Consider the following 12,549-nt stretch of genomic DNA (forward strand, 5'->3'; position numbering starts at 1 on the left):
GGGGTGCAGGTTGTTATTACTGAAAGTGATGAACTTATCACTTTATGTGGTGCACTGCCAGAGACACTGCCATTACAGATAATCATGTAATATTGAAGTTGACTAGCTATCCTGTAAGGTTCCATGACACTTCAGGCCAAACTAGAGGTGTCTTCATTAAATTCATAAAGCATACTCTTGTGGCTAAAGCAAAGAACTGGGTGTTGAGCCAGGTTATGTTCCCAATTTTGCCCTAGATTTCATCTAAAGACCTGAATAAGTTACTAAGCCTCTCTGGTCTTCTGTTTTCTCATCTGCAAAATGGGGCTAACACTTACCTATTGCCATGCTTACAGTATTACATTGAAATCTATGGCTGGAAGTCACAGTAGAAATGCAAATCTTATTACAATGTGTGATAGACCCAGGCCAGTTGGGTACAGCAGACTAGCAGAAGGCAGATATATTGGCCACTGGATTAACAGTTTTCTGTTCCTTGACTGACCAGACAGGGGCTGCTCCAGGCTAATGAGAACACGTGACTCTAATTAACCTGCAAAGAGTCAGGTGAGGCCATTAAGCTAATGTGACCACCTGACTCTAATTAAGGCCCCACTGATACTATAAAAAGGGCACACTCCAGTCAGGCAGAGGGGAGTGGAAGTGCAGCTGAAGGGATGGTTAATGAAGACACCCTCAAACCATTGGTAAGGAAGCCTTAAGATAAGGGTGAAGAAAGGAGAAGCAGGAGAGCTGTGGGGAAGTGGCCCAGGGAAATGTAGCAATTCTGGCAGTGAAAGGTTGGCTGCCAACAGCTGCTACCATTAGGGTCCCTGGGCTGTAACCCGGAGTAGAGGGTGGGCCCGGGTTCCCCCCCACCCACCACTACAGGAACATCTCCTGGGAGGGGAAGTCAGGCCCCTGTCAGGACAGGAGGCTAAACTGTTCTGAAATAAGCCCCCAGGGACAACAGAGACTGTGGGAGTTCTCTCGCCAACCTCCTTGCCGGCCTAAGATGAAAAGGGCTCAGTAGACTGTAACCCTGGCCCTAGAGAGAGAGAAGGGCTATGTGGAGGGTCACAGTGAGCCACTGAGGCTAGCATAAACTGCCTAGAAGTGCAGGACCCACGGGAACAAGGTCAGAGCTCTGCCACAAATGTATTCAATCAAGTTTATTTATATTCCCAGGGAAATAGCGGCATAATTTGAGTTGCATGCCAGAAACTGAGCAGAAAGTAGACTGTTTTTGTCAACTCCAGTCCCACTGTACTGTTGGGTATAAGTTTTCCTCTCCTCCCCTCCACTTATTCTCCAAAGTTGCTGTTGTAATATACCTGTCTGCTACTGAACAGAATCTGTGATCAACCTGAAAGGTTGCTGCTCACTTTTATACTGTGTTTACACTGTGACTTGTTTGGGATGAACAGTGTTATAAACATATTCATAAACTGAAGACTTATGCACCATAGATTACCGGTAACATTACTTTATGCAGTGTTCATACACACACAGCTAACCAACTTGCCTAAGGCACCCAAGCTCCCTCTTAGCTATCTGCTTAAAATTTCACTGCCAACATTTCATAACAGTTGAAGCTCTTCAGCAGGAGAGTCTGAAGGTGTGTTTTGTGTCATACTGACACACAAATGTTGGTTTTACAGTCTGGAAGCCCCACAGCTGGGTTGTAGTAAATGAGAATTTCTAAGGGCCTAACACAGATCCTCAAACTCATTATCAGAGATTCCCTCTGAGACATTAGTGCTCAATCAAAGACAGGAAGACCTAATGATGCAAGGTAAGATGGAGTTAGAAGATGTATGGCCTTTGTGGGTGCGTGGTCAGACTATTGATAAATCAAGTCTGGCATCATATCTCTAACAGAAGCAAATAACTGATATTTTGGGGGAAGAAACTTATTCCTATTGTGCAGTGTTCGTACAGGAGCATGTTGCTGGAGGCTTAGGCAGAGGCCTCAGGAGGTTGGAGAGTAGGACTGGAGAAACGTGAATTTGATTTAAGCCCTGGGGCCTGAAGCCCTGGCAAGAATAGAACTCACTAATGTCACTTATTGGTGAAATGGGAGAAGAGTGGCCCAGAACTGCAGATGGGCAGGGGCTCCCCGGGTGTCTGTTGGAGATCCAGGGTTCATTTGCATTTCAGTTTTATGAAATGATTTGAGACACTTCGGTTAATATTCAGTTTGTTTTGAGTTTAGGGGCAATAGAACACAGTTGACTTTGTTGGGTGATGAAGGGGCAAAGGAGCTCTACTGACATGCCTGGGAGCACCCTGGCTGACTGCAGTCAGGCACAGTTGGGTGAAGGAAACATGGACGGAGGCAAAGGTAGGAAAGAGGCTCTTGTCTTCTGCTGGGAGTGCTTTTCTGGTCATGAGGACTCTGATAAGGATCCTAGATAGCACTGATTGCTCTCTATGAGTGGAGCTGAGACTGCTACAAAATAGTAGATAGTGTAGAACAGCTAGCAGCACAGAGCTAGGCAGCTTTGGCTGAAGCCACAGAGAGCAGCAGCCACCCTGAGGGACTCTGGTGTAGCTCTTCTACCCATTAGTAGAGCCCCCAGAACAGCCCAAAAAGCACTGATTTGCTAGAATCCTTGGACTTCTTCAACCCAGGACAGCTAACTCTGAGTGGGAGAAGGGAAGTGGCAGAACACATCAGTCCACACACAATGGCCAAAGGAGAACTGAGGTTGGCACTGCTGTTAAGACACCTGGGAGACTGACAACATTGAATTTGTTGATCATTAATTGCTGGTTTTCCCAAATTCATTCTGTTGCCTCGCCTTTTCCCCCCAGTGCAGTTCTTTGTTTCAACCCCTGGACTCAGTCCTTGCGAGTGAGGAAATATTGCTCATCAAGGGTGCCCAGCATGGTGTATTCAGGCGCTCAGGTCTCTGGGTGGGGATAGAGCCAGTGCTAAGTCTTTAGAAAAAAACCTTGAAAATTGAACCTGGTGCTTTTTGCTGCTGACTCCACCTGGCAGAAAGGTTATATTTAAATAAGGTGTGCATTCATCCAGACACTTACTAGGCCTGTTCTCCTCTCACGTATATGGCTAACCCATTAACCTCACCAGTCAGAACTCCATGGAGGTGGAAATCAGGCCCCCTGTAAGTAAGTATTCGGACAGAGCACCGCGACTTGTCCTGGCCATGAACTAAACTGGCAATACAAAATGTTTATTTCCTGGTTAACTATTTGATTTGATTCATTTAATATTTCTCATGTTAGTCAATGTTTCTGCCCTTCATGTAAAAGACTTCTCTAGTATTTTTGCCTTTTCCTAATTATCAGGGTAGATAACTTTATTTATTTATCATTTTCTCCAAAGCTGATGTGATGGGAGGGAGGGAGCACTAATGGCATCTCTATACAACATTTTGTACTGTTAACATCGGATTTAAAAATAATCACAGACCAACATGCTGTTTTAATGCTGTAATCCAATGTCAGCAGTTTTGTTTATCCCCCGATCTTGTGTGCTTAGCACAAGAGAGTGCTGTTCTTAAAAGAAAAGCATTTCCTCAGCATCTGTCTTAAGTTAATGGGCTGTGTGCTTCAGGGAATTGGAGGATGGACTCTTCCCTCTCCAGAAATGAAGTGGAAGCCAGGCACTCCATAGGCGTTAGTGCAGATGCTGCATCACACAAGTCTGTTAGCAGAGAGGGCTCACATAATCCATGGAACCATCATTCTCCTAACATTATCCACAAGCAAGGTGGATCCTTGTCCTATCCTCTGTGCATCAGAACCACACCAGTTGAACTGTTCACAATCCATTGAGTTATGGTAAGGGCTACAAAAATGTGTTTCACATTAGCTAAAATTTTCACCTATATCTGTTACATAGTAGCTCAGTTGGAGATAATTAAGTTGCACTTCACTAGAAGGATTTTTTCAGTTGTGCTGCAGCATTTTGCAAGGTTCATATTCATGTCCACTTGCCATTAGTCCAAAGCTGAGGTCAATTCAGGGGTAGCATGAGCTATTAGATTAGGAAACTGGAATTCAGGCGATGTCTGTATTCTTCATTTGCAGTGATGTGGTATGTAATTTGGGGAAAATAACTTAACCTCACAGTGGTTCAGCTCTGTCTATGTATTGGGCATGATAATACTTTTTTGAAAGTATTGCAGGCCTTGATAGTCAATGGCTTTGAGATCATTGGGTGGAAGACGTTATAGAAACTAGAAGTATTAAGTCAATTACCTGTGGACAAATGTGAAGGTGTTGAAGATCATAGCTTTTTGCATGGTGTGGCAAGGTACCTTCTTGGTCTCCCCAGCCTCCGCTGCTTTTAGCCCTGGTGAGACAGGCTTGCGTAATCTGATCCCTGTTGGGACCCAGGGGAAATCTGTTCCCTTCCTCCACCAGTCCTTTTTATAGTATATTTCTCCCTTGTGGGAGAGAATAGCACCTCTCCTCCTGGTGAGGCTCGCTGTCTTGCTGCTCCTCACCTCCTGGCAGCAGGGCTCCTTCTCTCTCCCCCCTCCTCCTTCCCAGGGGAGGGTTTAAAAAGGTCTCAGGCAGCCCTTGGTTGGAACCAGCTGATCCTAATTAACTTCAGGTAGCTCCCTCTCAGCTGATTCTAATTGATATCGTGGCAACCCCTTCTCAGCTGAACCGGATTGACCCGTAGTTACCCCCCAGTTGATAGGGAGGCAGGCCTTTTAACTCTCTGAGACTGGTTTCTACTCCTCCCTTGTAGCTGTCTGTCCTGAGTTTATCACAACGGTGATGACTACATATGAATTTCCGCTCTGTGCTGAAGGCCAGCACAAAGCTTATGTCCACTTAATTCTCAAAATAGGCCTTTATCACAGGAGTGAATTTCTTTCTCTCACTACATCGCTGTGCTGTGATGCTGAACTAAAGGATGTGAGGAAACTAGTCCCTGAGTAGTCAATTAGTAAATTTATTCCCTCAGTAAGCCATTAAATGTTTGTTTTTTACTAGAAATGGCAACATAACAGTGAGAAAATATTTTCCACGCTACATAATAGTGTCCTCTGAGAGATTAAATTAGCCTTTTTTAAAACAATTTAAGTGGTGGATATGTAAAACTTGTCAGATACAGTTGTGACAGTTAAAACCTGACTCTGACAGCTGCTGCTTGGTGCCTTAGAGGATGTCCCTACATAAGCATATTTTTCCCTAGTGCACTGTGTGTGTTCCGCTAGATCACAGTACAGGAATTAGCCAGTTTAGAATATTTTGAAGACCAAATCCTTTGAGGAATTGTTGCTTATTTGGCCAGCATTGGAAAACATGAGTTACATTGAAATGACAGTTCCCAACTTAGTAATCAAGATTTATGGACGCATGGTGTGTTTCACATTTGTTTACTTAACATTTTGAGTATTGTTCGCCTTTTTTTATTTATGTGGGGGGAGGAGCACAGTTCTGGCTGGAGCTAAGCAAATAAATAGAAGAGAATTTATTTCAAGTCAAACCAAAACCAAAATGTTTTAGGTGAATCAAAAGTAGAAAAATTTAAATGAAATGCTTTGTTCCTAGTTTAACAATATAACCTTCACTGAATGGTTCAAAAGCAAAACTAAAAAACTTGAAAAAATGAAAATATGCATATAACCAAAACATTCAAAACGTTAATGAAACATTTTGATTTTGAGGGGATTTTGTTTAGGTTTTTTCAACCAAAACACTAATTTACTAACTGTTTTGGTGTCACCAAATTTGCATTTTTTCCCACTGTGGTGGAAAAGAAGTTTTGTCAAAAAATTTCACTCAGCTCTAATTCTGGCATCCCTGTAACCTGGGACATTTTTAAAGTCTTCTCAATGCTTTGGCAGGTTTAATAATTTGCTTTACAATGTTCATATTTAAAGGTGATAGAAGTACAGTTGGAAGGTTCTGCAAGAAGATGCCTAGCTCATTTATGGCCTTCTAGATAGACTAATTGTCTTAGGGAGGCCTAATTCAGTCGTCTGAAGGACTATTCATTTTAAATCCAGGCATGTTTAAGTATCTACACCCAGGCTCTCCCAAAAAGCAAGAATGGAGATTTGTGGTTTTCCACTTGTCCAACGAGAGAAAGCAAAGAAATGAAATCCCTTTTTCATTTGATACACGCAGAGAAATACTGTTCAGAAGCAAAGAGAAGCTTTTGCTTGGAGGAAATTTTTCTGCTGAAGATGCTATTTACTTTTCAGACTGGATTTTCCATGATGCAGTGTTCTCCTCTGACACAGCTTGTGAAGTGGTATAGGAGTAAGCTGTCAGAGTTCTGCCTAACACAATGCCTGTGTTGTCCACAGCTTATTCAGTTACAATGTATAGCAAAGCTGCTCAAGTCCAAAAGGGATACATTCAAGTTGCAGTTACACTTTACTTAAACTTAATTTTATACAAAACAGGATTTGCAGCACTGAAGTTATGGAGAGTGTCATGAAATGAAGCTGATCATCTCCTGGGGCCAACTTTTGCTACATGTGAGGTAATAGATCTATTGACTTGAATGGGAGATCTTTCAGGCCTATAAGTTGCATGCACAACTGGCTGCACATGGTTTCCATGTGGAATTAGGCCCACTCTGACTATGTGCTGCAATGCTTAGCAGAACATTACACAACCCAGAGAGGGAGTCAATGTTCCTTTTCAGTCCTCTTTCACTAGATGTCACTATTCAAAACACAAACATAAAGCCAGAGCTAGTATTAAAAAATGAGCGCCGCACAAAAAAACTGAATAAGCAAAACTTGTATTAAAAAACCCTACTCAAAATATAAACCAGTTGTACTGAGTGTCAGTACCAAGTGATTGCAACTGAGTGCTGCCATCAAGCTTGCATCAGAAGACAGAGTTGCAGGCCATACTAAGTTTACAAGTTTACCCACCCCAAGACAACAGCTAATGATTTAGTATGTAGTAGTCACTCTGTTAGCAGACTTCAGAATTTGTTGAGTTCACAATGATTTAAGCTTTAGGGCACTAAGCAGGATTTAAGGCATTGCCTAGTGTTATTTTTTTTAACTAGTTGAACCAGTGAATGTAACTGAAATTACAATTAAGAAGTTGGGCTACTGCTTAAAATAAAATGTTGAGACCTTTATCATTGTCATTTAAGTGAAAATGTAAGGGGGAGCTACATTTGGCATGTAGTACTAGAACTGTGCAAACATGGGAAAACACTCGTGAATATTCCTTTTGCTTTATAAACTAACTTGCTTCATCTATGTCTGCATTCCCCCTCCCCCCAAGTAATTTCCTAGTGAATGAGTTTACTGGTAGGAATGACTGATAGAAATACTGAATTTCAAATGAATATTAATCAACTTTCAAAGGATGCAGAATTTATCAGACTCTGTTTCCCTGTGTGCATACATTCTAAGAGCTACTGGATTAGCTAACAGAACATACTATGTGACCTATGTCTAAGATACTAAGAAATATAGCTTCAAATTTAAAATATTGAAAACCAGTGTGGAGAGACTTAAAACTGTCTGTCTGTAGATGGATCATCTGATTGGTCACTGACTTAAATTTTACTGTAGTAACAACTCAGTTGATTCCAATGGAGCTGTGTTGGCCTAATAAGAATAATTCACTGTCCTAAAGAGTTTGTTTCTTCAGCAAAATAGAAAAAAACCAAACATGAATAACAAAGAATGAAGATGCTTAGGGATAACCCTTGAATGGAATCGGACTAATTATTGTTTTGGATGGAGTACAGTGTACACAGATGAACATTATATATTTAATTTCACACACGGAACATTATATATTTAATTTCACAAATGGCTATAGTTTTGTTAATAAAAATCGTACACTAAATGTAATTGAATGGATATAGCATTTCCCAGATGTTTGTGTTTGATTTAATGTATTTCTTTCCATACACATCCAAAATCAGATTATTGCACAGTTTACAATTCACAACACATTAAACTTGGTTCATTTATAAATTCAATTTATTTTATTTCCCATAGTTTATGCGCTTGCCTTCATTATAATGTATGAAATTTGGCAAGAGTCAGCTGACTGAATACTAAGAAGGATTTAAAGACAGTTTAATTGTGTGCCGTTGATTAAATGTGTTTTAATTTGAACTGCAATCTGATCACTTGTTATCCAATTTTTAAAAGTCCAGGTCTGAAGAAATCCATAATTATAACACCCTATGGAACCCAAGTTACCAGGCTAAATCTCAGGCTTAATTACATAATCACATGGTAAAACTTGATCTTCCTATGCTGTAACTAGGAAAAACTTGCTTAGTTTATTCTTGTAATGTTTTATTGATAGCCTTCTGCAGCTAATCCGGAATGACCTATAATGGGTATACTCATGGTAATGTATAACATAAGGCACCACCTCTGTAAATTAAGAGCTGGTAGCAACCTCCCAGTGTCACAGCAAAATACCATGTGGAACAAATTGTTTAGCGTAAGTAGCTAGCATGTTTATTGTAAGGGACAATTCCAGATAGTGATCCATTAAAACCTCTTCAGTCATAGGACAAAAACAGGGAATTAGTGGGTTACATATTATTGCAATAAGCCATAAATCCACCGTCTCTGTTCAGTCCATGATTTTTAGTGTCTAGCCGAGTAATGAATTTAAGCTATTAGGCTCATCTTTTGAAAGGTTTCCTTTGAGGATGAGGATTGATAAATCAGATATAGGTGTCAACGGGCCACTATACTTGAATGGTGCCTTACAATATGTGCTAACTACTTATGCTAAACACATCTCTTCCACTTTCGTTTTCTTGCGAAGCTGGGAGTACCCTTTCCAGACCTGAAGAAGAGCTCTGTATGGCTTGAATGCTTGTCTCTCTCTCCAACAGAAATTGGTCCAATAAAAGATATTACCTCATCCACCTTGTCATTCTTTTAATTGGTTGATGTGTTTTTATAAGTTGGTAAAACACCACAATGAAATGGCATTTTGTTTCATATAATCCATAGGGCATTGTCACAGATGTACTGGACTAAATCTATGTCATATGTAAGTCACCGAACAAAGTGGACTTACACTAGAGGAAAAACTTGTTCAGGTATTTTCATGACATTTGAGTACTTAACTGCTCATTATGGGGTGGGAGGGTCCCAGAGCTCCAGCCCAAGCAGCAATGAAAAAGCCCTGCAGCCCAAGTCAGCTGACATGGGCCAGCCACAGGTTTTTCTTTGCTGTAGACATACCCAATAAGGCATGCTCCAGAAATGAAGAACTGAGTCACTAGAGAGATGAAGGTTTAGAATAATCAACAACAGGGCTGAAAGTATTTGAAGTGGTGCAGGAAGCACTATTGGTCCTTGTCAAGGTTCCCTCCCCACTCTGAACTTTAGGGTACAGATGTGGGGACCTGCATGAAAGACCCCCCTAAGCTTATTTACCAGCTTAGGTTAACAGTAATCTGCCACCTCCAAGCGTGTTCCAAATCTTAGGTGAGAGCCCCTTGAAACTCTGCCTTTCCCCAAATATTTCACAAGTCCCTAACCCCACCTTTCCTGGGCAGATATGAGACTAATTTCTCCCCTCAACCCCCACAAGTCCTTACACCCCCTTTCCTGGATAGGCTTGAGAGTATACCCTCACAAATTAGTCCTGGTGAACACAGATCCAAACCCTTGGATCTTAAAACAATAAAAAATCAATCAGGTTCTTAACAGAAGAATTTTAATTAAAGAAAAAAGGTGAAAGGAATACCTCTGCGAGATAGAATGCAAGATAATCTCACAGACAAACATTCAAAACACAGAGGGTTTCCCTCTGGGCAAAACGTTAAAGTTACACAAAGAACTCCATTTTATTCTCCCTCTATTTTGCAAAAGAAATCACAAATAGAAAATAAAAGTAATCTAATACGTTACTTCTCTAAATACTCACTACCCAATAGGAGTGGGATGGCTCCTTCTTCTTTTTTTAGTCCGGCAAAAGCACACAGAAAAGACTCCCCACCCCCATTCCTCTTTGAAAGTATCTTGTCCCCTTATTGGTCCTTCTGGTCAGGTGTCAGCTAGGTTATGTGAGCGTCCTAACCCTTTATAGGTAAAAGAGGAATTAACCCTTAGCTGTATGTTTATGACAGTCCTCTATGCATGACGGTTGAAAAATGGACTGATTAGAAATTGAGATACTGCATTGTCGCTTAGACATTTATTTCATCCGCATTATAGGCCTCCGAAATGGAGTGTAAAAAATACACCATCAAAATGTTAACAAACACGAACATTTCTTTTAAAAGAAGTAAACAGAATAAACTGACCAGACAACTAAAATAAACCAAATAAGAATAAGCAGCATCCGTTCTCATTGAATTCTAAAATGAAACTCCCATATTTCTGTAAAGGGATTTGATACCTGGGGGTGCCTTCTCCAGACTCTCCTTATCTGAGACTGAAAAGGCAAAGAGCGTTTCCCAAACTTTAAGCTTCAATATTTGCATTTTATCTTATTTTTCACTCTACAGGTGTCTAGCCCAAGACAGATGCTTGAACCTAAAGAAGATCTTTCCAATATGACAGGGTTTATGTTTATCTGCATAAAATAATCACCCATGCCAATGGAAAATGAATATAGTGGTGCGATAGCAGCAAATTGGGATCTACATTAACTTCCAGGTAAGAGATTGTTAGGTTATCATGTGTTTAACCATTCCAAATCGAATTATATTGACATGTTTTGCCCTAAGTAATGCAGCAAAATGTGAAACTTAGCTACGTGTGAGTTAAACTACAGGCCATATTGTTGAAAGGTTGGCTAAGGTTCACAGACTAACCTCATTCACCATGCCTCCTCCCCAATTCTATTCTCAGATCCTTGAAATTCCACATATTCTGCAGGAAAGTGGTGTTTCCTATGGGAACTAATTGATTTAATGGATATATCATGCAGCTGAGGAGGAACTTGTAGGCTCCAGGACGACATAGCTTTGTTGCAATTTTTGAAGAATTTGTGACCTTGCCTAGCTTTGATGCAAAGCAGTGAAACTCAGCTGTTGGGTGTTTATCATATTTGTAGTCATTGTTAGTTTCATATAAACTCAGAACTCAAACCAAAATTAAAAAGGAGCGAGAATAAAAGCGAAGAAAAAAGGTACTTGATACCCTGTGAAGTGAGGTTGAAAAGTTGTGCACAGGTCTCCTAACTGACAAATATCCTGTTTTCATGCTAATATCTGTAGTAATGAAGACTGTGGGAACAGACATTCATAGAATATTGGTACATTAGCAGTATTGTCTAGATTTCGGGTTATCTCTGGGATGTTGGCAGGTCTTTTAAAGCTCACTCGATGCATAATTTGTAATGTAAGAAGTGCTGGGGCTCAAGCAATTATTTTACTTTCATAACTGATGCGGCAAGCCCAGAGGGGCCGGGGCTATGAATTGCCAAGCCTAGAGGTGCCGAGGCTCAGTCCTGGCAAACCCTGGCACAAATTAAGCACTGAGCTCACTGCTACTGCAAAAAAACACTTGCTAATCTTGCTCTACAGAATTGTTTGTCTAATTTGTGGACTTTGATGATTTCACTCTAATAGGGTAAGACTAGGGAGGTTTGAGCTGGACAGATGGTTTCTTTGGAAGGGTCTTCTGTAATTGTGTATCATGCTGGAATTCTGGCTGACAACAGGGCACACGAGAGCCATACCCTTAAAAGGGACTCCTCTGTATTTAATTCTGTTCTTACCCAATAAATCTGTCAACTACAGGTTAGAGTAGTGATGAGATTTGGGGGGTTTCTTGTCTCAACAGCAGGCTTCTGAAAGTTGCTCTTGAAAACTCTTTTAGCTACAGTATAAAAGCTGACAGCATATGTTGAAGTTCAGGACATAAAGGGGGACGGACAACAGCTTAGATTGGCTCTCTGAGTCCTGAATTACCTAATCTAGCAGTGTCGTCTTGCCTTTGAAAGATACTCCATCAAATCCCCAAATCTTAAACCAAGTTAGGAGAAGTATGCAGGATTCATTAGCATTTGGCATCAAGATCATCTGACTCAAGGGAACTTTTAATGAATACATACAAGATGGCTGCAGTTTGACTTTTTAGGAAAAAAGTGAAGTATCATTTATTTAACTTTCTGATCAATGCTCCAGCGGAATGGTACGTGTAGAGAAACAGAGGTGCGCAGGCATGATGTTCATTTGCAGTAACATGTAAAAAATGTCTGATATCAAGCCCCATGCTTATGGGATGTTTGTTTGAATGCCATGTTATATGATATGTGGATAGAGGTAAACCCCTTCCTTGACAAAAAATAATCACAAAGGAGAAAAAAGTCCAAGTGAAAAGGAGGTGAAAAAGTGTTTGAGAGAGAGAAATTATAGCAGAAAACAATAGGAATTATTCCAACACTGAGCATTAGGTCTGTAGAGTTTTGTAATACTTTGCAGTGATCCCAGAAGAGATGGTACTGCTTAATACTCTAGACTATTACTGTAGAAAATAGTAATATTTAGCATAAGGAAAGACTAAATGGGGTCAACTAACTGGGTTTCTGGAGTTTGGGGCATCCAGCTAAAAATGGTATCAGCTATGATGTCTCTCATTTGTTTCCCACACTGGAACACTTTCCATAGAGAAT

At 40.6% G+C, this 12,549-nt stretch overlaps 1 long non-coding RNA gene across 1 annotated transcript; it reads left to right on the forward strand.

Moving 5' to 3' along the window:
- The first annotated feature begins 639 nt into the window (after positions 1 to 639).
- LOC120369116 lies at positions 640 to 11,244 on the forward strand. The gene is made up of 5 exons (XR_005582936.1): positions 640 to 686; positions 6,378 to 6,457; positions 8,931 to 9,019; positions 10,436 to 10,586; positions 10,782 to 11,244. It is a non-coding gene; the product is annotated as an uncharacterized LOC120369116 (long non-coding RNA).
- Positions 11,245 to 12,549: the final 1,305 nt, after the last annotated feature.

This window comes from Mauremys reevesii, linkage group 1 (genome assembly GCF_016161935.1).
Source record: "Mauremys reevesii isolate NIE-2019 linkage group 1, ASM1616193v1, whole genome shotgun sequence".
In the NCBI taxonomy this organism is placed as follows: domain Eukaryota; kingdom Metazoa; phylum Chordata; order Testudines; family Geoemydidae; genus Mauremys; species Mauremys reevesii.